Genomic DNA, 26,640 nt, shown 5'->3' with positions numbered 1-26,640 from the left:
TATAGAGAAAATACACAGCATACAGTCTTGCTGCGATTCCCGTGACTGTTAACTGGTATATCTTTGTCTTAAGTCTGTTTTTTCTTTGTTTTGTTACTTGTATTTGTTTTGTCTATTGATATTTGAAAATGTATTAAAGATTATTAAATAAATCATGATTTGTCATTTTTCCACTTCTGCAATAGCTTTATGTGCTATTAGTTCATTCTGTCCCTTCTCTAAAAAATGTTTTGTTTTTTTGTTTTTTTTTTTTATCTCCCCTGATTATCTGTACAATTTCTTATCCTACAAAATTGGCCTCTCTAAATTTTCAAAATCCATGTACGAAGGTAACAACTTCTATATATGCACGTTAAGATCTTCTTTTATTATAAAAAGTACATGTTTTTATCCTCCCTTGTTTATACACTAATGATCCATAACATTATCACAGGTGAAGGGAATAACACTGATAAGATTATCATGGCACCTGTCAGTGGGTGGTATATATTAGGCAGCAAGCGAACATAACGTCCTCAAAGTTGATGTGTTAGAAGCAGGAAAAATGGACAGGCTTAAGGATCTAAGTGACTTTGGCCAAATTGTGATGGCTAGACGTCTGGGTCAGAGCATCTCCATATCTGAAGCTCTTGTGCGGCGTTCTTGGTCTGCTGTGGTAAGAAGCAGTAAGTATCAAAAGTGGTCCAAGGAAGGGAAAGCAGCGATCCGGTGACAGGGTCATGGCTGGCCAAGGTTCATTGAGGCAAGTGGGGTGCCAAGCCTGACCCTTATGGTCAAATCCAACAGACAAGCTCCTGTAGCTCAAATTGCTTGGACAGTGAATATTGGGAAACCTTTGGTCCTGCCATTCATGTGTGTGTTACTTTGACATGTACCACCTACCTAAGCATTGTTGCAGACCATGTACACCCTTTCATGGACACTGACAAAACTGCCTGATAAGGATAATAACGTGCCCTGCTACAAAGCAAAACTGGTTCAGAAAAGGTTGAAGGAAAACAACAAGAAGTTCAACAATCACCTTGTAAGCTTCAATGGTTTCGCTCAAATGCCTCGATAGTGAGGCACCGAAAACCCAACCCAGGGCTTTTGAGGACATCTTTGAAGCCGATCAATTCGGTTTACCGCATCAATTCATGTATGTTTAAAAACTAAGCACCCCAGGGTATTTCAAATGCTGGTATATTAACTATTTCCATGCACACATTTTACCACCAGCATTTATCAAAGTTTCAGTAATATTTGTGGTTTTTCTGTACAATATATCTTGAATGTGTGTGTTTTTTAAGTTGTCCTTAAAAAACCCAAATGGAAACATCAGGAGTACATCTTGAAAGCCGTAACATTCAATGAAGGTATAAAAGAAAACATAAACATAGATAACATAGTAATGGCGTGTATTCGTTGCTGGCATATTAGTGACCACTATATACGAGAAAAATAAAATGTCAATAAAATGACAAAGTATTCCCATGTGTGTTTTAGACTTGAAGTTATGACATAGAATAATGTTAGTCAGAATGCAGGTTCCAATTTCAATGCTAATACACAATCGCACTATTTGGGTCCAGCATTTAACGTTATATCGTGATCTTTCCCCGTGTGTTAATTGGTACATGTGGTCACCATAGTCCTGGGGTGATCATTAATTGCCTTCTAAACTATGTTACATCAAGCGTCTGTCGCCATACAATATTCGGCTGATGTCCGGGAGAGGGGCCACATGAGGCAGCATTAAAGCAACATTGTTTGTGTAAAGAAAGCATTTATAGATCGTGTTTTACACCCATTTAAAGTCATGGCGTGCCTAGGATACCAACTGTCGCCAACAGGATGTTTTTCTGTGCTATGAGAGGTTAAACACTGCAATATTTTTAGTAACGTTTATTCTTTGGTTGAACATTGTAAATGAAGGATAATTGTACTCAAATATATATATATATATCTATGTGAATATATATGCATATATTTGTATCTATGTATGTGTGTGTGTACACACACAAACTCCAAAGAGGTATCAATTGAGGTAACATTGTGTTTAACTGTCCGTTGCATAGGATAGTTGCGTATATCAAAGCAACCATCTCGGCCAAATTTATCTTCACCGTCCTTTCTACTGGAATCATTTATTCCCCGGCCCTATGATTTATGTAAGCAGATGATACACATTGCAGAGCCTCTCGTCCCTCTCACTTTTCGTTTGATGAGACGTTAGCCCGTTTAGAATTAAGCTAAAAGGCAATTTGCAGTCTACCGGGGAAGCACTAGCAGCGAAACATTGCGCGCCCCAGTGTCTGCAAGCACCCCCCCGGCCCACACGATAGTACGTAGTCGTACGCTTCCCTTGCATGCACTGAAAGCACTAGAACGGAAGCGACACCAACAAAATGGCTACCGTTGAAAGACGGGCATGTATTTGCACTTTGGTCTCTAGTAGTTAGAACAACTCTGACTTTGGATACATTGACGGGTTTGAACCCGGAAGAGGAAGACCGGTGTCAGTGGTTCTAGACGGGAGGCCCTGTGGGCTTGCGGGGAAAATGCCAGTGGCCGTGATGGCGGAAAACCCGGTCTCCTTCCAGAGGTTGTTGGAGCAGTGCGAGGAGCAAGAACTTGAGGTGAGGCGTTTAGTGTTCCTTCATTATACGTAAGGGAGCTGGCAGGACGGCGGTTCTCTACCGTAGCTGTACTCCGGTGGGTGGCAGATCGGGAGCTATGGTTGCAAATCGGTGGTAACGCTGCTGATTTCATGGGCTGTGTTTAGATGCATTTAGCTACAGAATACTCTCGTGTATATAGTACATAGTGAAGCGCTCTACGTCTTTTGTGTACGTTTAAGTGTGACATCATGTCTGGAACTGCGTTACCTCTAGTGGCATTAGTAGTTTTATTTTCTCTAGGTGATTCTGGGCTGATGTTGTTTTTCTGTCAAGTGCACATATATTTACGTTATGGTTTAAAACTGCATTATGTCTGTTCAGGCTCCAGGAGGTATTGCAACACCCCAGGTGTACAGTCAGCTTCTAGCGCTATACCTTCTACACAATGACATGTAAGTTATTCTTCCTAACTCTCTGATATTATATGAAAGATACATCTATGCAGCAGCTGTAACGTACTAAATAATACACATCTGTGCAGCTGTTCTAATCATTTTATATTTTAAATATATTTTTTTGTTCTGGTTGTCTTCTGCAACTACTGATTGCTCTGCAAGCACAACATGATGACCCATTTTACATTCGGGGACATTAATATATTTCATGATGATTCTTGCTTCATCACATCTGTGAAAATGAGTATTGTGAAAATGAGTAAAAATATAAAAATGCTTTTGGAAATCACAATTTCTTCATTTTACAACATAACTCACAAAGATACAATTCATTGTTTAGATATCATTTTCTGTGTGGTTTTTATAGATTCAAATTGTGAGATGGCCGTTGGCAGGGCTCATACGGATTCATTTGTGAATATGTGTTAATGCCCTATAAATTCAGGGATTTCCCCACAGGGGTGATAAATCTTATGTTCAGATTGTTTAATGTTACTACAGCCACTTATTTTACTGGTAGGAATATGCTAATGAGCCATTGTGTGTTCACTGAGGGCCTCTTTGTGATGTCACAGTAGCTGTGCAGTAGTCAGCGTGATTTCCACAGACCATTCCAGTCTGCAGTTAGTGTTTGGAGTGTGAAGTCGTGACTACTGCAGCACCTCCCATATCTGAATATAGATAGATTTAAGATGTGGAAAAACGTTAATATGGAAGAGGAGGAGATAGAAGAGAAGGAGGTGGAAGAGGAGGAGATTGAAGGAGACGAATTTGAAAGAGAGATGACCCAGAAGAGTGGAAGCAAACCTATGAGGAGGAGGAGCAGCCGCCGCTTATTCAAGCGAAAGCGACCGAATTCCACTATCAAACGGTTCCTGACCTTTGCCATGCCCATGTTCTGTCTTAGATTCCTTTTCAGTGACCCGAATGAATTTTTCATGACAAAATTCTTCCTTGGTGCTGGAGCTGGGGGTATGATTGGCACTGGAATCTACTTTTTGTTGGTACATCCAATGAATCTATATCAAGAAAATAAGATAAACCTTCTGTATGGGCTATCAGGAACCTTTGCCATCGGATGGGGTACATCTTCTCACTTTCGCTGTGCCACAATCATGATGGCACCAAATATTTTGGGCAAAGAAGGCCGTGCTTACCTGGTGATGTATGTACTGCAGTCTATTTTTGATGGACCTGTCAGCAACCTGCAGCATAACATGGAGGATGTTGCAAAATCCATTGGGTGCACGGTGGAGCTCCAGATAAACCACACAAAGTTGTCCTGGAAAGTTATTATAAACCCTTTCAGAAAGATAATTGAAGACTTGGTAAAAGGGGCAAAAGAACTTAAAAATGACACCAGCGGCATAAAATCTGTTTTTAAGGAGACAGATTCTGAGGTGCAGAGCTCTGAAGGCTATGATAAAAAGCTTGAGGAACAGAAAGAAAAGGAGACAAAAGAGGAAAACAAGACTCTTGACACTCTGCAGAAGTTCAACCTGAAGTCTATGCTGCGCTGTGAGTTCGTTATTGAAAAAGGTATTGAGAAATGCCGTGAGTGGTTTGCCAAGAAACATGACGATTGTATGAAGGCCATTCCCCTACCTGTCCTTAACCATCTCTTGTGCCTTCCTATGCAATTCAAATTTTTGTGCAATATCATGAATGTTGTAAATACATGGTGCAAGAAGAAGATCCCTATGGAAGCCAATTTTGGAACAATCTATGATAAGGTCAATGCGACTATGAATGGAATGGACGATGGCTTTGCTAGCAAAATAGCAATCGTTAAACAAGAACAAAGCATGTTTCTTGGCATGAACGTTTCTAAAAAGGAGATCACAGAGGAGATTACAGAGACATTAGAGCAGAAGAAGTTAGGTATGAGGAAGGTTGGGTCCTTTGTCCGTGTTGTCATTTCCTGCACATTTGTTTTCATCTTTATCTCTGCCTACAAGTATTGCCACCAGTACAACACCAACATTAGGTTTGATAACGCCTATGTAACAACCTACTTCAGGCAGATTGATGCTCGCAGGAGGAAACGGAATAAGAGACACCTTCTACCCCTGAGGAAGGGAGAGCGCAAGAGCTTTGTGTTTCCCTGGAATCCAGCGGTTCAGGACCTTGAGATGAAGACAACAATGATGGAGTTTTTCCAGTGTGTTCCCATGCTCACCTTCCTCATCTTAGCCTTAACTACAGACTGGATCCTTTATCACCTATTCCAGATTATCCGGAAACATTCGCACATCTCGTATGTGTTCTCCAGTCACCACAAACTGGAGGTCCTGGTTGGAGGTGATACTTTTATTTCCAAGATATTAAGGCGTACGATTGGTAACCTCAACAGCTCTTCTGCCACCATGCACCTGAGTAATAACACCATGTGTCTATTAAATCCGATTCGGATGTCAGTTGAGGGCTATCTGTGGTCTTGCCTTCCTGTGGTCGGACTCCTGTCGCTCTGCTTTGTCCAGGTGTATATTGGCCGTCTCCGCAGAGTGATTGCTGCCTTCTTCTTTCCAAAGAGAGAAAAGCGGCGCGTTCTGTTCCTTTATAACGAACACCTGAAGAAGCGGGCTGCATACGCAGAAATAAAAAGGAAACAGATCATCCGCAGGGCCAGAGCGAACAGACTTTGGCTGAAAAGCTTTGCTTCTACCCTGCACCGTTATTTGAGCTGGATGCGCCCGTTCATTCGCAGACGCTGTATTGTGTGCAGTTCTAGTGAAACCAAGGACTCGTATGTGTGCGAGATAGCAGACTGTGGCACAGTATACTGCAGGCAGTGCTGGAGAGATATGAAGCGCTTCTGTTATGCATGTACACCTCATGAAGACTCCGTCTCTGACAGCGAGAGTGATGAGGATGAATTGGAATGATCCCAGGAATTCCACCTGTATATGTTTACCACCTATATGCAATAAACATTCTGGGGTCACCTGGTGGCAATACAAAAACCAATAACAAATAAAACTAATTATAATTGGTATCTTATTTAGTGTTTCTGGTGATAGTGTTACACAAAAGGTGTTAGTAGTAGAAGGTTGCAAGCTCATCCAGTGCAGGAAGCTAATCATGGATGAAACGTTGCCGCCTCAGCGTATTGCAATTAGATTCTTTGCTGTTCTGAGTTTCGGAGAGAAATGTAGACAAAGATACAATATGAGGAGAACAAAACATACCAGCAACGTGTCCCAGTCCTAGATCCTTTCTTCCCCCACAGTCCTTCTTTTCTAGGAGCTGAGAACGGTAATGAGGGTATCATAGTGTTCCAGAACAGAAATTGCCAATAGTGTGTATAGAAACAACAGAAACCAGAGAATTGGTTTATGAGATAGATTGTGCAGATATTTTCAAGTGCCTTAACAATGTACCTACATATCACTAGGCCACAGTCACATAAAATATTTTTAGCTCCATCTCGAAAACAAGTATCCCTCTCCTTGTTTAATTTGTTTACAAATAGTTATAGTTTGTGTTGGGAACATTGGGTAAATTTTAACTAGTCTATCTACCGATATTTGTTTTTTAATATTTTTCTATGTGCCACTGTTAAATATCCCCATTGCATACCTCTCGGGTTTCCCATCTTCAGACACTGTACTTTGTAGCTGCCCCACTGTCTTAACTATTCTGTGCGGGGTCATCATGGCCAGTCGGGGAAATCCTCTAATCTCCACTGGCTGGCCCAGGGAGCTGTACTGGATATCTGTGTGTTGTGTTGCGATCAGGTGTGTATGCCCAGTTCTAGTGTACCAGGCCTGCTAAAGAGGCAGCATCAAGGCAGCTCTCCTTTCAGCGGTATAGTTCTAGAGCCATTGTGTGTAGTGCAGAGTAAGTGTATGTGTGTGTGTGTGTGTATATATATATATATATATGTGTGTGTATCTATATATTACACACACACACAGCGTATTGGCCCGATTATAGGCCACACCCTAAAAGTTTGGTGAGAAAAGGGAAAATTTATTTTTAAAGAAAAAATACTAAGCAGAATGGTGAAACAGTATCTTATCTAATGAACAGGAATACGTGTATTCTAACATGTTTGGTATCTATTATGCAGTTAGTCAGCATAGGTTATATGCAAATAGCAACTTAACCCCTTGGCTGCTAAGCCATTTCCCACCCTGGTGCTAAGCTGGTTTTCGGCATTTTGGTGTATCTCACGTTTAAAGCGTTTCAAGTAAATTTCTTGGGAATAAACTATACAAACCAAATATTGTTTTTTTCAGCACACCCAGCAGATTCCAAATATACCATTTTTATATGTGTATGTCTCATTAGGTTTGCAAAATACAGCCAAAAATGGGAAAAAAGTTTAATTTTTCACTTCCAACTCAATAAAAACTAGTTTGTAATGTTATTTTTCTAAACTCTAATATCAAAACCTGTGTTGCTAAATATTTGTAGTAGGTAAGCGGTCTAAAATAAACAGAAATTGAGAACAGTAGACTGTGTTTTTCTAATATTTTATTGCTAAAAGTTAAATTTATTAGACTATCACAAAAAGACATCTTTAAATTTAATGCATGGCTGCGACAATTAAACAGCTCTAGCTGCCCGGGATGTTAAAATATGCCAACAAAACTATATATTTTTAGAAACTACACCCCCAGCTGCAGCAAATGAGATCTTATTTGTATTTGTATCACAAATCTGACGTGCACAACAAATAAGTGAATATCACACTAATAAAAAATTTTAAAAAAATAAAATTAAAAGCAACAAGTTCATTTATGTCTTGCGCACTCCAGGTTTGTCCTAGAAACACATGCAGCCCCTCATTTGATGCGTCAAGGGGTGTAGTTTCTGAAAATATATACTTTATGTACCATAATTTAACTTCCCAGCTGTCTAGAGCTGTCTAAATGCAGGCATCACCCCTAAATGTTTTAAGACAATTTTTTAACAAGATTCTCCAATCTGCCATTTCTGAAGTTAAAGTGCTCTAGACATCTGGGAAGTTAAATTAGGGTACATAAAGTACACATTTCAAGAAACTACACCCCTTGGAGCTTCAAATGAGGGGTTACATGTATTTCTAGGACAAAAGTTGAGTGCACAAATAATGATGGAATGTGTCGCTTTGGCTAGAAAATATGTTTTTTCTAACCATAGCGACATGTTCATTTGTGTCTTGCGCACTCCAGGTTTGTACTAGAAACACACGCAGCCCCTCATTTGATGCGCCGAGGGGTGTAGTTTTTGAAAATATGTACTTTTATGTGCTATAATTTAACTTCTTACGTGAGCAGTAATGCCACATCAAGGCTTCAACCCTAATTACTGACAATTCACACGCTTTTCATATCTCCATTCACTTGCAGAAGCACACACCATACTATCCGTACATTCACTCACAGAAGCACACACACCATTCTTTCCCCTTACAATCCCAAAGAAATGATCGTAAAGGGAGAAATAAAATCACTTTTACAGCAAAAATAAGTTTTGCAGTAAAAATGCAAGGGGCTCCAGGGATGACATGGTTAACTTACGTACTACAGGCTAAACGGCTGATTTTAATAATAATTGCAGTTCATCAGGGTTTAAAAAAAATTACCTTTCTCTACCATTGGCTAAATTTAACCCCATGATCAAAAAGGGAATGTGACTTTTTATAGCTACATGATCACTGTGGTAACATTGGCTACCACAGTGATCATTTAGCTAGAATACTTAAACTTTTTTTTTATTTTTTTTTTTAAGCTAAACTAGTTAATGTTTAGATAATTTAATTTGGGGGTCTCTAGGCAATTTTGATCTTTATTTATCTGCCTTTAGAGACTCCCAAATCATTTTTTTTACTTTTTTTGTACTTTTTTATTTTTTTAACATAATATTTTTATTTTTTTACAAGCATTATACCGTTGGAAATGTGAAGCGATTACCTTTCCAACGGTATATGTTGGGGGTCTGTAGCTGCTTAGATGCCTGAGATACAGGCATCTAAGCAGCATGCCCCCATACCGTGAAAACTGACAATTGTCAGTTTTCAATAAAGTTGCGCTGGTGACGTCATCGCGTCATTACGCGCGACGTCACCAGCCAGATCGGGTGGTCCCAGTGATGCCCTTCAATATGAGGGGCAGATCGCCGGGATAGGTGGTGATGGGGGTCCACAGACCTCCATCAAGGTAGGAGAGTGCTAGTGACGGCATGGTGCCGTCGTTAGCACCTGACTGGGACTGCTAGCGACGGCACCATGCCGTCGTTAGCAGTCAAGGGGTTAAAATGGCTTTTGGTTTTTCATGTGCACCCCCCTTAATTCATAATACACCTTACTTTAATTTCCTTCTGCCCCTTCCCTGATATGACATTCTGGTCCCTAGATATCCCCCCCCCCTTACCAATGCACCCCAAGACTCCCTGGGCTCGACAAATCCTAGGTCGCCATGGCGACTGAGAATTTTGTCCTGACGCCTAGGTCAAGGGCGTCCAACGTCCAGCCCGCCGGACTTCAATGTGCGGCCCGCGTGAGCAAGACCAGACTGGCCCTTGTCACCGTGCAGTACGGTGTAAGTAAGCCGGCCCCTAATAAAATTAAAGCGGTCTTACCACCTCACACCGTGCTGCTGAGTGGCAGTGCCTTAGTGAGGCTCTTCGTCCCACCTCTTTCAAGACTTGACGCTCAAGGGGGCTGGGCTCACAGAAGAGTTCTTTGTGACTGGGAGAGGATCTTCACATCGTAAAAAATATATATATATTTAAAAATAAATATATGTGTGCGTGTGTGTTCGAGGAGAGTGGGAAGGATTCCCTTGGGACATTAATTTTTGTTGTTGAAAATAAAACTGTTAGTTAAAAAAAAAAAATCCTGGCTCCTAACTTTTTTTGCTGGCTCCTAGATTCAAAACAAACTTGTCAAGCCCTGATATATATATATATATATATATATATACACACACACACGTGCACAATCACTGGCCACGTTATTAGGTACATCTGTTCAATTGCTTGTTAACACAAATAGCTCATCAGCCGATCATATGACAGCAACTCAATGCATTTAGGCATGTAGACTAGACTATTATTTTCATAATCGATTATTTTTTCGATTAATCAGGTAAAACAAACTATGCAAGTTTTTCGTTTATTTAAAATAAAAACATATAATTTACATTAAGATGTGCCATTAACACTTATCTCTTTATCACAATGGCATTTCACAATTTGCCTTATTTTACTGACATAATAATTAAAGCTATATTTTAACAAGAACCCCAAAAATACCAAAAAAAGCTTTACTAGTAAATATTCATGTAAACTATTTTTGCCCAGTTATGCGCACCTCACCCCCAGCTTTCCTCTCTGCCCCAGAAATGCCTTATACCCCTATATGCTACTCTGCCCCCATATATGCCTTATACCCCCGATATGCCACTGTGCCCCCCGATATACCTTATAGCCCCCTATATGACTTTTACCCTTGATATGCCACCATGCCTCTGATATGCCTTTTACCCCTATATGTCACTGAGATGCCACTGTGCCCCCTGATATGCCTTATGCCCCCCCCCCTGATATAAGAAAAACTGACATCTCTAAAATAGGTATAAAAATATTGACAAAAAAATAAATACACAATACAATATAAATAAACTTACCAGTGCATCCCTAGACTTGTCCCCTGTGCTTCAGGCTCCCTGGTATCTAGTGGGGGCAGCCGGAGGAGGTCTGGTTTAGTAGATGTGATTTGTAAATCTAATTTTATATTTCTCACTGCAGCAAATGAGTGATTGTTTGGTAACTGATGCTTGTATGTTTTACCAGGAATAATGCCAGATATCTCTGGAAAAGAATACCACCTGCCATCAAATCTGTAAGTAGTGTGTGCTTATAGCTTTACTGTGCAAAACATACTTACTTTACTATAAGAAACGAATGCCCTATTTTTTATTTTTATTAGATAAAAAGATAAGCAGTACTGCAGCGCAGGGCAATACATGTACAGTACTACTTCAGTTAACGGAAAGCTCAAGAATACAGTAAAAGCCGTGTACAATTACAATTCCAGACATGGCACGTATGGCTAGCACATTGGTGGAATCAGGGAAAATGAAAAAATGCCGGTGCGCTAAGCTAGTCTCAGGCTCAAATAATACAATCGTTTTTTGTATACATTAGTGGAATCGGCCTGGGGAAATAGGGAAGTGGAGTGGGTGAGGGGGTTGATGGAGATAGTCCTCAGCCTCTAGACTGTCCATCAGAGAGCACTCTCTCAGCATGCTGTGGATAAGCATGCGGCGGTCAGACTGTGACCTGCTCCCTCCTCAACACCAGGCGGTTCCTGACAAACCATAGAGCGTCCTTTACACAGCACACGAGACGCCAAGCGTTATCAATTGCGCAGACCTTCCCTGGCTGTCAGGGAGGAGACAACAGGTGAGGAGGGCCCTGCTCAAACGAGCTTACAATCTAGAGGGGTTTCGGGTGTATTACGCAATAGGTAAAAGTGCCGTCGTTAGGAATAGACCACCCACACTAGTAAAAGTATTGCAGGAGAGGGATTTAATTTATATACAGCCCAATCTGAAATGGCTTTTTAAGCAAACTATTTTAAATTCAATATGAGCAGAGCTTTTACTTTTTTATTCTTTAGGTATATAGTAGAGAAGGTAATATTTTGAGATGCTGCAGTCTGTAAAAGTCACTGTATTTCTTTTGTGCAGGCCAATGCAGAGCTGGCTGGGATTTGGGAGGTGGGATAGAGGATCTGGCAGAGAGACTTCCCCGGAATCTACGCATCCATTGCTGCCAACCAGTGGTCAGAAAACATTCAACCAATCATGGAGGCTGTAAGAGGTACAGCACATGGTGAATTCTGAAATAAAATTGAAAGTATAGGTTACTCCTGGTTTGTGCCTTTACATTATATAGTGGTGTTTTTTTTTTCTTTCAACGGACCTCTCTCGGTCTCTTGCTGCTGTATTCTCCAAACAAAGAGAAGAGAGGATTTTTTTTGTGCCACTAAGTACTTAGTTCCACTGCCCTCCTTTACTGCATGGTGTAAAATATCAGGTAACGGCAACATTCTGGTATGGTTTGGCCATGAGTGTCTCATAGGGTAAAAGTTTAGACCATTGGTGAAAATTGCAGAAACCAATGTAAGTTTGGTATGCGGTTGACCGCAGAAGTGGCCAGTTAAATACAGTGTGAAGCAATGTTAATGAACACACTTCTCCTATATTATTTCTCTTTCTGTTAGATGCAACACGGCAGCGTGCCTTTGGCTTGGTGTCCCTTGGTGTCTCCTTTTATACCTAGGCAACCAGTAAATGCTGGAACCTAGGCAAGATGGGACTGTGATTGCTGTTAGCAATCACACTTAGGGCTGCAACTAACGATTATTTTGATCGATTAGTTGGCCGATTATTTTGTCGATTAATCGGATAAAAAAATACATTATTTTAAATTGAAGAAAAATTGCAATAAAAAACGTACAATTTACACTTTCATCTCTTTATTGCAATGGCCTTTCTCTATTCACCTTCTTATTTTACTGACATAATAATAAAAGCTACAAGAACCCAAACACAGTGTTTCTCAAACTAGGTTTTAATACAGTTATTAGTAAATATTAATTCATATGTTAACTATTTTTCATATTTAATAAAAACGGAGAAAAAAAGCCTTGTTTAAATTTTTTTTTATTTACCAAACTGCCCCCAGTTATGCACCTCTTACCCCCAGCTTGCCACTCTGCCCCCATATATGCCTTATACCTCTTATATGTCAGATTCCACTGTGCCCCCTTATATGCCACTGAGCCCCCCGATATGCCTTATACTCCTTATATGCCAGTGATATGCAACTGAGCCCCCTGATATACCTTTTACCCCCAGATTTGTTTTATGCCCCCCTGATATGCCTAATATCTATATGCCTTATACCCCCTATATGCCCTGAAATTCACCCATACACCACTCTGGCTCCTCCCCCTCCCATTCTCGACTCTGGCTCCTCCCCCTCCCATACTCCACTCTGACTCTCCCCTCCCATACATCACTTTGGCTCCTCCCCCTCCCATACATCACTTTGCCTCCTCCCCCTCCCATACATCACTTTGCCTCCTCCCCCTCCCACACACCACTCTGGCTCCTCCCCCTCCCACACATCACTTTGCCTCCTCCCCCTCCCGTACATCACTGGCTCCTCCCCTCCCATACATCACTTTGCCTCCTCCCCCTCCCGTACATCACTGGCTCCTCCCCCTCCCGTACATCACTGGCTCCTCCCCCTCCCATACATCACTTTGCCTCCTCCCCCTCCCATACATCACTTTTATTTTCAGTTATTTTGGGTGCTCTCAGGTCTGTCTTAGAATTCCCATATAAAGCATGAGAATCCATAACAGAGCCAGGATCTCTGATCCCATCTTCCTAACCATGCTGTGAGAGGCACAGAGACCTCGTAATAGACACTATGCAACTGCTATAATCAATCACTCAGACATAACTGTGCCTTATTAAAACACTAAACTAGTAACCATCCCACCCTATGCCTTGCAACTGCAGCTTCCCCATCAGTTCTCTCAAACACAGAGCCCCCATCGGCCCTTGACTCAAAATAATAATATCTGCACATAGGTAAAACACTGGGTGCTTTTTGTTCATATTTGCGTACAGTAACCGAAAGGCATTCCTCCTGGTATATGGAAGCCAGTACTGGTCACTTAGTTATTTGTTTCCACCTCTGTCTTCCTTTAAATAGTGATTAAAAATAGCTTTTTGAGTGCATTAGGATAGTTCCCTCATTAAATGTTCATGTGCAATATGCTGCATTTATCTACCTCTTCAGAAGGCTCTATCTGAGCCCTGGGGTAAAAGTGAAAGACAGTATTTACCACGGCTGACACTGGACTTACCAGACAGCTGCCTCCTAATAACTGAAACATTGCTCAGGCTTCAGAAATACAGTAGACGGGCATGACGGCTGTTTTAAAAATGGGCTCTTGCATATTCATGTATGGCCCATTAGATGACCCATTTAAGATGTGGAAAACGTTAATATGGAAGAGGAGGAGGTGGAAGAGGAGGAATTTGAAGGAGACGAATTTGAAAGAGAGATGACCCAGAACAGTGAAAGCAAACTTATAAGGAGGAGGAGCAGCCGCTTATTCAAGCGAAAGCGGCCGAATTCCACTATCAAACGGTTCCTGACCTTTGCCCTGCCCATGTTCTGAAAATGTTTCAACATTTGGAAGCAGTTTTAGAGGCATTTAAGAACTTTGGTAGATTGTCATGGTTTAATTATGATGAGATTTTCAGGCAAACGCTAGCGGTGCATAAGAACCTACAGTGGGGAATGAAGGACGTAGGAACATGGGTTAGTGTTTTGCTTCCTCAAAAAAATGTTTCTAATTTTAGGCCGCAAGGGGTTAATGCACAGCAGATGCGTCAAAAAGGTATATGCTGGTCCTTTAATGATTCCCAATGTAAGTGGCCTAACTCATGTAGGTTTAGGCATGAATGTAGCTACCCAGCTGTCAAATGTTTTCGTAGGGGACAGGGGAAAGGATCAGTTTCCAAAAAGCAGAGATGCCGGTGAGACAGTTAAATCTGCTCCCCTTTTTAAACACTTATCCAAACAAACGGATGGCTAAACTGCTACATGATGGTTTTAAATTTGGCTTTAATATTCCGGTTTTTAAAGGTGATAACTTATGCTGGGTTAATAACCTGAAATCGGTAGAAGGTAATCTGACGATTGTTGAAGAAAAGATTAAAAAAGAAATTTTGCTTGGGAGAGTTGCGGGCCCCTTTCAATTTCCTCCGTTTGACAATTTTAGGTTGTCGCCTTTGGGTTTGGTTCCAAAGAAAGAAAAGGGGTCCTTCAGACTAATTCATCACCTTTCGTTTCCAAAAGGAGGTTCTCTTAATGATGAAATTTGCACAGCTGATTTTCCCGTTCATTATGCTAGCTTTGATGACGCTTTGATGTGGGTGAGACGGTTTGGGAAAAAATGCTTTGCTTGCTAAGGTGGACATTGAAGCTGCTTTTCGGCTTTTGCCTATTAACCCGATTTTGTTTTCCTTCTTTAGGTTTTCATTTTAATGGTCAATTCTACTTCGATAAATGTTTGCCGATGGGGTGTTCCATTTCTTGTTTTTATTTTGAAGCTTTTGCTTGTTTCTTAGAATGGGTGGTCAAGAAAGTTTCGGGCCTTGATTCTGTGGTCCTTTATTTAGATGATTTCCTGTTTATTGGTAAGGCGGATAGTTTAGATTGTTTACATTTGTTGAATTCGTTCTTTGTTTTATCAGAGTTTTTTGGTATTCCGTTAGCACATAAGACAGTTTTTCCGGCTACTTCTTTATTATTTTTAGGTATAGAGATTGACACGGTTAAGATGTTATTTAAGTTACCTAAAGAAAAAGTGGTTAAATTGCGTGTTATGATTAATGTAGTTTTATCGGCTAAAAAGGTGACAGTTAAATGTTTTCAATCTTTACTTGGTTTATTGAATTTTGCAGCTAGGATAATCCCTATGGGAAGGGTTTTTTTCCAGACAGATGGCTAAAGCTATTGCCGGGAAGAAGATAGGTTTTCACAGAGTTAGGGTTACTAGGCAGGTTAAGGAGGATTTGTTAATATGGAAGTTATTTCTTAAAAAGTTCAATGGTGCCGCCATATGGCAGCATGATTTTATCACTAGTGATGATTTAGAATTTTTCACAGATGCAGCGGGAGCATCTGGTTTTGGAATTTTCTGGCAAGGGAAATGGGCTGTTGCTAAATGGCCTATAGATTGGTACGAAGCCGGTTGGACTAAAAATTTAGTATTGTTGGAGTTGTTTCCAGTAGTTGTGGCTCTTGTATTTTGGGGTCCTGCAGGGAGTAACAGAAGGATTTTGTTGAATTGTGATAAAATGGGGGTAGTCTGGGTGGTTAACACTTTGAGAGCAAAATCTTTACCAGTAATAAGTTTATTAAGGCGCTTAGTTTATTTGTGTTTTGTTAATAATATTTGGTTGAAAGCCAAACACATTCCGGGGAAAAACAACAATATAGCTGATGCTCTTTCGCGCTTTGATTTTAAGCTGTTCAGGGAGCTGGCACCCCAGGCAGAGAAGGAAGGGCTGCAGGTTCCACCGTGCATATGGGAATTGACTTCTCCCAGGTAAGAAACTTAATTGCCAGATCTTTATCAAAAAGCACATGGGCCAGCTATAGGTGGTCATGGCGTTTATGGTCAAATTTTGTTCAATCAAACAAAGTAGATTTGTTGGATGCCAGTTTTGGATCTAATTAAGAAAGAGAATTTCCGCGTTCGTTTATAGATAGGTGTTTGTTGGGTATATCTTTTTTCTTCAATTTAGCAGCTAAGCAACATGTTTTTAAAGATTTTTTAGTGAAACACTTTTTTTTGAAAGGCTATGGTGGTAGAACTTGTATTCAAGACTTGAGAAGACCTATTTCTTATGAGTTACTGCATGATTTAGTGAAAGTAGTGGATGATATTTGAGTCTTGCCTATTCAAAACGGCTTTTACTATTGCCTTTTTGGGGGCTTTTAGATTAGGTGAGCTAGTGGCTATTAATAAAAAGGGTGGTTCAGGTTTACAAATCTTAGATGTTATTTGTGGCGTTAGTTTAAAAAATTTTCTGAGGTCATCTAAAACTGACAAGCGGGGTAAAGGTTGTTGGATAGTCCTACAAAGGGTTAATGGTAATGGTATTTGCCCTGTGAGGATGTCTGAGGCTTTTATGGCTCAGCGCCCTAAGGTCTCTGGTAACTGGCTTGTTCATGGTTCAGGACAACTGCTTACAAGATTTCAATTTAACAGTGTGTTAAAAAAATGTTTGTTCGCTTTGTGTCTGGGTGCTGAACATTATTCTTCTCACTCTTTTAGAATCGGAGCAGCGACAGAGGCTGCTAGGTTAGGGCTGGATACTTCCATAATTAAGAGGATTGGGAGATGGGAAACAGACCGTTTTAAAATATATGTGAGACCGGAATTGTTATGAGTTGGCTAACATTTTTCTTTTTCAGGTCATTCTCCAAAAATATTGTGGATCATTGGACACTCCTTTGTTTTCTGGGCTCAAAGAAGAGCAGAAATAAGAAAGGGAGGAGAAAACCTGAACTTATACTGCAGTCTATTTTTGATGGACCTGTCAGCAACCTGCAGCATAACATGGAGGATGTTGCAAAATCCATTGGGTGCAAGGTGGAGCTCCAGATAAACCACACAAAGTTGTCCTGGAAAGTTATTATAAACCCTTTCAGAAAGATAATTGAAGACTTGGTAAAAGGGGCAAAAGAACTTAAAAATGACACCAGCGGCATAAAATCTGTTTTTAAGGAGACAGATTCTGAGGTGCAGAGCTCTGAAGGCTATGATAAAAAGCTTGAGGAACAGAAAGAAAAGGAGACAAAAGAGGAAAACAAGACTCTTGACACTCTGCAGAAGTTCAACCTGAAGTCTATGCTGGGCTGTGAGTTCGTTATTGAAAAAGGTATTGAGAAATGCCGTGAGTGGTTTGCCAAGAAACATGACGATTGTATGAAGGCCATTCCCCTACCTGTCCTTAACCATCTCTTTTGCCTTCCTATGCAATTCTCATTTTTGTGCAATATCATGAATGTTGTAAATACATGGTGCAAGAAGAAGATCCCTATGGAAGCCAATTTTGGAACCATCTATGATAAGGTCAATGCGACTATGAATGGAAAGGACGATGGCTTTGCTAGCAAAATAGCAATCGTTAAACAAGAACCAAGCATGTTTCTTGGCATGAACATTTCTAAAAAGGAGATCACAGAGGAGATTACAGAGACATTAGAGCAGAAGAAGTTAGGTATGAGGAAGGTTGGGTCCTTTGTCCGTGTTGTCATTTCCTGCACATTTGTTTTCATCTTTATCTCTGCCTACAAGTATTGCCACCAGTACAACACCAACATTAGGTTTGATAACGCCTATGTAACAACCTACTTCAGGCAGATTGATGCTCGCAGGAGGAAACGGAATAAGAGACACCTTCTACCCCTGAGGAAGGGAGAGCGCAAGAGCTTTGTGTTTCCCTGGAATCCAGCGGTTCAGGACCTTGAGATGAAGACAACAATGATGGAGTTTTTCCAGTGTGTTCCCATGCTCACCTTCCTCATCTTAGCCTTAACTACAGACTGGATCCTTTATCACCTATTCCAGATTATCCGGAAAAACATTTGCACATCTCGTATGTGTTCTCCAGTCACCACAAACTGGAAGTCCTGGTTGGAGGCGATACTTTTATTTCCAGGATGTTAAGGCGTACTATTGGTAACCTCAACACCTCTTCTGCCACCATGCACCTGAGTAATAACACCATGTGTCTATTAAATCCGATTCGGATGTCAGTTGAGGGCTATCTGTGGTCTTGCCTTCCTGTGGTCGGACTCCTGTTGCTCTGCTTTGTCCAGGTGTATATTGGCCGTCTCCGCAGAGTGATTGCTGCCTTCTTCTTTCCAAAGAAAGAAAAGCGGCGCGTTCTGTTCCTTTATAACGAACACCTGAAGAAGCGGGCTGCATACGCAGAAATAAAAAGGAAACAGATCATCCGCAGGGCCAGAGCGAACAGACTCTGGCTGAAAAGCTTTGCTACTACCTTGCACCGTTATTTGAGCTGGATGCGCCCGTTCATTCGCAGACGCTGTATTGTGTGCAGAAACCAGAGAATTGGTTTATGAGATAGATTGTGCAGATATTTTCAAGTGCCTTAACAATGTACCTACATATCACTAGGCCACAGTCACATAAAATATTTTTAGCTCCATCTCGAAAACAAGTATCCCTCTCCTTGTTTAATTTGTTTACAAATAGTTATAGTTTGTGTTGGGAACATTGGGTAAATTTAACTAGTCTATCTACCGATATTTGTTTTTTAATATTTATTTTGCTATGGTCTTGCTGCCTTTGGAGTATTACTGCAGCGATTCAGTTTTCTATGTGCCACTTTTAAATATCCCCATTGCATACCTCTCGGGATTATTTTTTCGATTTAATCAGGTAAAAAAAAACTATGCAAACTTTTTGTTTAAAATAAAAACATATAATTTACATTAAGATGTGCCATTAACACTTATCTCTTTATCACAATGACATTTCACGATTTGCCTTATTTTACTGACATAATAATTAAAGCTATATTTTAACAAGAACCCAAAAAATACCAAAAAAAGCTTTACTAGTAAATATTCATGATATATAGACAAACGGGGCGCATAGATATGTGGGAAAAATAAAAATAAAACGAATATAGTGTAATAAGTTCAAAAATAAAAACCAAAATAAGTGATATAAGTTGCACTTTTTCCTCGTTTCGTCAGGACTCATAACGGCCGATATTCGTGATCAGTAAGTATGTAAAATAAATTAATTTATCAAATCAGAAAATGTATCAAATGTTCTTATTTCATTCAATCTTTTCAATTTGCAGGGATATATCAACAGAGCTTCGGAAAAGAGCAGACAGGCAGAATCAAGGTAGAAGACATCTGTGAGTGTGGTTTGGACTCTGTCCAAGATTAAGTGAGAAAAAGAAACAATGTTAGCAACTTAGTTGCAATGTTAATCAGTACCAATTTAGAGATTAAATGAGTATGTTTCTTTTTTTCTCGTAGGTATCTATCACATTGGACAGAACCCCCCTCGGGGAAAAAGAACATAAGAGGGAGAGAGAGATATAAATGAGAGTATATAGATAGTAATCTCATTAATTGATTAATTGGCTAAGTGCCATCGTGACTGTGTTACTGACAACCTTCTGTTCTATGGTTAACCCATAGATGGAATGAAATTGCATAAAGGTGATGTTATGTAAGGTAGAGAAATGTAATCTTATATAAGAATGTATAAATAAATATATATATATGAATAAGAACTGTATGAAAAATAAACTTGAATAAAAATATTATTATAAAAACAATATATATGCTTGTATGAACTGTATATGTGAACAGTATGATAAAATAAACTTAAAACATTTTTATATGTGTGTTGTTTGTAAATAAATTTTTTAATTTAAAAAAATGGATATGTCTAGTTCTACATTTAAACCGTCTTTTTTGTAGGTTTGAAATTTGTATATCCATTCCGTTTCTTTTTTTTGATAAAATTTCTTTCACGTCTCCTCCCCGCCAATGGGGGGGATACTAGATCAATCCCTATTACTTTAAAATCAGGAAACGAAAATTTGTTACATTTCACGCAGTGTCTTGGGACACTGTGCTTCATATTGTTATTTCTTATTCCACCTAAATGTTCAAGACCCCTTACTTTTAGTTCTCTAGATGTGCGTCCTATGTACTGAATTCCACACTTACATTCTAATAAATACACTACATTCCTTGATGTGCAGTGTATAAAATGACGGATGTTATATTCTTTTTTCGTTATAGTGCATTTGAATGAGGTAGTTTTTTTGTCTTGTAGGTGGCAACTTTTGCAAAGTTTGCATATGCCACATCGGTGAAAAACCCACAGGTTTATAGGTTAAAAAATGGTCTTTATTTATTCTTTCATTTGGAAGAGCGCTGGGGGCTATTAAGCTCTTTAGGTTATTTAATTTTTTATATATGATCTTAGGTTTTTCTGGAAGGAAATTTTGCAGTACGCTGTCACCCTGTAGAATTGGCCAACATTTTTCAAACGCCTTTTTTATTTTAAACGATTTGTCATTATATTGAGTAATAAAAGCGAAATTGAATTCCTCTGTTTTTTGTATTCGTTTCTCTTTTTTATGCAACATCTTTTCTCTTTTCATATCCTTAGTTTTTACTAAACTATCCCTTAACAGTTCGTCGGGGTAATTTTTCTCCTCAACAGTTCGTCCGTTGAGATATTTTACATTTTCAGAATCTGGACTTTATAAGGACTTGATGAATACTCCTTGTGAAAGAAACGGCTTTTACGCATAACCCACCAGTTATGCCTATTCGTTTGTAAGTTTTTAATCTATATTTATTAAACCAATATCTATTTTATTGCACTATTTTTCGTTTCCTATTGTTTATGCAGAAATTCCAAGACGGTATAAAGTCTGGATTTTCGATGAGCGATCACTCCTAAGTACACTTGTGAGTGCAACTTATATCACTTATTTTGGTTTTTATTTTTGAACTCATTACACTATATTCGTTATATTTTTATTTTTCCCACATATCTATGCGCCCCGTTTGTCTATATATCGTGTGTTTTAACACTTGTGAGGAGGGTTGATCTACGGGAGCAGCAAGATCTGTAGGGTACTGTATATTATATTATTTTACATTTGAGACTCACCCACTCGTGAAGGTGTTCTTTTTTTCATTTTATATTGTCACTAGTAAATATTCATGTAAACTATTTTTGCCAAGTTATGCGCACCTCACCCCCAGTTTTGCCTCTCTGCCCCAGAAATGCCTTATACCCCCTATATGCTACTCTGCCCCCATATATGCCTTATACCCTCCTATATGTCAGAGATGCCACTGTGCCCCCTTATACCTCCTATATGCCACTCTGTCCCCTAAAATGCCTTGTACCCCGATATGCCACTGTGCCCCACCTGATATGCCTTATAGCCCCCTATATGACTTTTACCCTTGATATGCCACCATGCCCCTGATATGCCTTTTAACCCTATATGTCAGTGATGCCACTGTGCCCCCTGATATGCCTTATAGCCCCTTTATGCTACCGTGCCCCCTGATATGTCTTATGCCCCCCTGATATAAGAAAAACTGACATCGCTAAAATACCGTATTTGCTCGATTATAAGATGAAATAGGGAAGTGGAGTGGGTGAGGGGGTTGAAGGAGATGGAGATAGTCCTCAGCCTCTAGACTGTCCATCAGAGAGCACTCTCTCAGCATGCTGTGGATAAGCACGCGGCGGTCAGACTGTGACCTGCTCCCTCCTCAACACCAGGCGGTTCCTGACAAACCATAGAGCGTCCTTTACACAGCACACGAGACGCCAAGCGTTATCAATTGCGCAGACCTTCCCTGGCTGTCAGAGAGGAGACAACAGGTGAGGAGGGCCCTGCTCAAACGAGCTTACAGTCTAGAGGGATTTCGGGTGTATTACGCAATAGGTAAAAGTGCCGTCGTTAGGAATAGACCACCCACACTAGTAAAAGTATTGCAGGAGAGGGATTTAATTTATATACAGCCCAATTTGAAATGGCTTTTTAAGCAAACTATTTTAAATTCAATATGAGCAGAGCTTTTACTTTTTTATTCTTTAGATATATAGTAGAGAAGGTAATATTTTGAGATGCTGCAGTCTGTAAAAGTCACTGTATTTCTTTTTTTTCTTGCAGGCCAATGCAGAGCTGGCTGGGATTTGGGAGGTGGGACAGAGGATCTGGCAGAGAGACTTCCCCGGAATCTACTCATCCATTGCTGCCAACCAGTGGTCAGAAAACATTCAACCAATGATGGAGGCTGTAAGAGGTATAGCACTGTCGTCCAGCACATGGTGAATTCTGAAATAAAATTGAAAGTATAGGTTACTCCTGGTTTGTGCTTTTACATTATATAGTGGTGTTTTTTTTTTTTCTTTCAACGGACCTCTCTTGGGGAGCGTTGCAAAACAATTACTAGATGGAGCTGTCTTGCTGCTGTGTTCTCCAAACAAAGAGAAGAGAGGATTTTTTTGTGCCACTAAGTACTTAGTTCCACTGCCCTCCTTTACTGCGGTGGGTTTATTGCATGGTGTAAAATATCAGGTAACAGCAACATTCTGGTATGGTTTGGCCATGAGTGTCTCATAGGGTAAAAGTTTAGACCATAGGAGAAAATTGCAGAAACCAATGTAAGTTTGGTATGCGGTTGACCCCAGAAGTGGCCGGTTAAATACAGTGTGAAGCAATGTTAATGAACACACTTCTCCTATATTATTTCTCTTTCTGTTAGATGCAACACGGCAGCGTGCCTTTGGCTTGGTGTCTCCTTTTATACCCAGGCAACCAGTAAATGCTGGAACCTAGGCAAGATGGGACTGTGATTGCTGTTAGCAATCACACTGCTATCATGCCAAGTCAGCCAGTACATGCTGAAACCTGGCTGGCTGCCCCCCTTGTGTATTGATGCTGCCAACAGTATGGGGTCTGCACATCACCAGCATGTACTGGCTGAGTGATGGATGCTTACACTGTTTCAGTTAAAATGTGAGTTTCCTAGACTTTCAAAGAACACTTTATCAAACCTGAGGAATATATAGTTTTGATTATATTTCATTAATAATTGATGAAATATAATAAAAAAACATAGGGCTCGACAAACTCTAGGCGCCAGGTCGCCATGGAAACCACGGATCTCCCTAACAGCCCAAAACTAAGGTAGCAGGTAAGTGTGCTCCCTATGTGGCATCGGGCATGTTAATTGTTACTGTCAAGAAAAAAAAATCTTTATGGATTCCATATATTGAACCAAATCACTGGAAAATGTGCTGAAATATAATCAAAAACATAGGGCTCGACAAACTTTGGGCGCCAGGTCGCCAAGGAAACCATTCCCTGGCGCCCAGTGTTCAGCAGGGCTGACATATTCGGTACCCTACGCTTTCCTGCAGGGCATGGTATAACGGGGCTTATGTAACGGGGTCCCCACAGGAAAGGAGAGGAGTCCACATTAGCGAGGTGCGTAGTTGTATACTACGCCCTGATTCATTTCATAGTTTTACAACTAAATGATTCATTAGTCCTACTACTGATAAATGCCCAAAGATTTTGTACTCGTCATTTCATTCAATCATATTAATCCTTTTTCTTAACATGCTTTAATTAGTTCTTCTGAATATCAATTTATTTTACTTTCATATACAATTAACGCTGAAATAGCCCCAACATTTCTCTTCTAGTATTCTCGTGTTTTACGGTCTCCGTCATAGAAGCCCTGGTAGAAATGCTGGCAGCAGATCCAGGTCTCTTGCAGCTCTGCTGGCAATCTTATAGTCAGACCTCTATTTAACTGAACATATAACAACCAAACAGCTCTGTCTATATTATTGCGTTATTTTTCTTGCAGATCAGCGGGGTATTCTCCTCTCTGGAAGCTGGGGAAGGTCTGCGCGATGCGCGTAAACAGCCTCAGCTGCTGCCTGCAGTTTCGCCGGCGCTCGGTCATAGAAGCCCCAGTGGAAGTGCCGGCAGCAGCAGAGGTTACCAGACAGGAGGATCCAGGTCCCCTGCGGCGCTGCAGGGGATCTGGATCTTAGTCTTGTAGTCGTCCTCGATTATAAGAGGAGGGGTATTTTTCTTAAAAAAAAAACCAAAAAAAAAAAACCCTTGTCTTATAATCAAGAAAATATGGTATATGGACACGGGTGTTAGCTGGATTAATGGCTCATCACAAAAATTAAAGAGATGTGGGAAAGAATATAGAGAAAATACACAGCATACAGTCTTGCTGCGATTCCCGTGACTGTTAACTGGTATATCTTTGTCTTAAGTCTGTTTTTTCTTTGTTTTGTTACTTGTATTTGTTTTGTCTATTGATATTTGAAAATGTATTAAAGATTATTAAATAAATCATGATTTGTCATTTTTCCACTTCTGCAATAGCTTTATGTGCTATTAGTTCATTCTGTCCCTTCTCTAAAAAATGTTTTGTTTTTTTGTTTTTTTTTTTTATCTCCCCTGATTATCTGTACAATTTCTTATCCTACAAAATTGGCCTCTCTAAATTTTCAAAATCCATGTACGAAGGTAACAACTTCTATATATGCACGTTAAGATCTTCTTTTATTATAAAAAGTACGTTTTTATCCTCCCTTGTTTATACACTAATGATCCATAACATTATCACAGGTGAAGGGAATAACACTGATAAGATTATCATGGCACCTGTCAGTGGGTGGTATATATTAGGCAGCAAGCGAACATAACGTCCTCAAAGTTGATGTGTTAGAAGCAGGAAAAATGGACAGGCTTAAGGATCTAAGTGACTTTGGCCAAATTGTGATGGCTAGACGTCTGGGTCAGAGCATCTCCATATCTGAAGCTCTTGTGCGGCGTTCTTGGTCTGCTGTGGTAAGAAGCAGTAAGTATCAAAAGTGGTCCAAGGAAGGGAAAGCAGCGATCCGGTGACAGGGTCATGGCTGGCCAAGGTTCATTGAGGCAAGTGGGCTGCCAAGCCTGACCCTTATGGTCAAATCCAACAGACAAGCTCCTGTAGCTCAAATTGCTTGGACAGTGAATATTGGGAAACCTTTGGTCCTGCCATTCATGTGTGTGTTACTTTGACATGTACCACCTACCTAAGCATTGTTGCAGACCATGTACACCCTTTCATGGACACTGACAAAACTGCCTGATAAGGATAATAACGTGCCCTGCTACAAAGCAAAACTGGTTCAGAAAAGGTTGAAGGAAAACAACAAGAAGTTCAACAATCACCTTGTAAGCTTCAATGGTTTCGCTCAAATGCCTCGATAGTGAGGCACCGAAAACCCAACCCAGGGCTTTTGAGGACATCTTTGAAGCCGATCAATTCGGTTTACCGCATCAATTCATGTATGTTTAAAAACTAAGCACCCCAGGGTATTTCAAATGCTGGTATATTAACTATTTCCATGCACACATTTTACCACCAGCATTTATCAAAGTTTCAGTAATATTTGTGGTTTTTCTGTACAATATATCTTGAATGTGTGTGTTTTTTAAGTTGTCCTTAAAAAACCCAAATGGAAACATCAGGAGTACATCTTGAAAGCCGTAACATTCAATGAAGGTATAAAAGAAAACATAAACATAGATAACATAGTAATGGCGTGTATTCGTTGCTGGCATATTAGTGACCACTATATACGAGAAAAATAAAATGTCAATAAAATGACAAAGTATTCCCATGTGTGTTTTAGACTTGAAGTTATGACATAGAATAATGTTAGTCAGAATGCAGGTTCCAATTTCAATGCTAATACACAATCGCACTATTTGGGTCCAGCATTTAACGTTATATCGTGATCTTTCCCCGTGTGTTAATTGGTACATGTGGTCACCATAGTCCTGGGGTGATCATTAATTGCCTTCTAAACTATGTTACATCAAGCGTCTGTCGCCATACAATATTCGGCTGATGTCCGGGAGAGGGGCCACATGAGGCAGCATTAAAGCAACATTGTTTGTGTAAAGAAAGCATTTATAGATCGTGTTTTACACCCATTTAAAGTCATGGCGTGCCTAGGATACCAACTGTCGCCAACAGGATGTTTTTCTGTGCTATGAGAGGTTAAACACTGCAATATTTTTAGTAACGTTTATTCTTTGGTTGAACATTGTAAATGAAGGATAATTGTACTCAAATATATATATATATATCTATGTGAATATATATGCATATATTTGTATCTATGTATGTGTGTGTGTACACACACAAACTCCAAAGAGGTATCAATTGAGGTAACATTGTGTTTAACTGTCCGTTGCATAGGATAGTTGCGTATATCAAAGCAACCATCTCGGCCAAATTTATCTTCACCGTCCTTTCTACTGGAATCATTTATTCCCCGGCCCTATGATTTATGTAAGCAGATGATACACATTGCAGAGCCTCTCGTCCCTCTCACTTTTCGTTTGATGAGACGTTAGCCCGTTTAGAATTAAGCT

At 40.0% G+C, this 26,640-nt stretch overlaps 1 pseudogene; it reads left to right on the top strand.

The window, feature by feature from the left end:
- The first annotated feature begins 2,540 nt into the window (after positions 1-2,540).
- Positions 2,541-12,331, top strand: LOC149282386 (COP9 signalosome complex subunit 8-like; annotated as a pseudogene).
- The last annotated feature ends 14,309 nt before the right edge of the window (positions 12,332-26,640 follow it).

The sequence above is a fragment of the Sceloporus occidentalis genome, unplaced genomic scaffold (assembly GCF_023333645.1).
Source record: "Sceloporus occidentalis isolate IW3139 unplaced genomic scaffold, rSceOcc1.0.p SCAF_117, whole genome shotgun sequence".
Classification (NCBI taxonomy): Eukaryota; Metazoa; Chordata; class Lepidosauria; order Squamata; family Phrynosomatidae; genus Sceloporus; species Sceloporus occidentalis.
The sequence above is the reverse complement of the archived record's forward strand: the minus strand, read 5'-3'. Positions and strand labels throughout refer to the sequence as shown.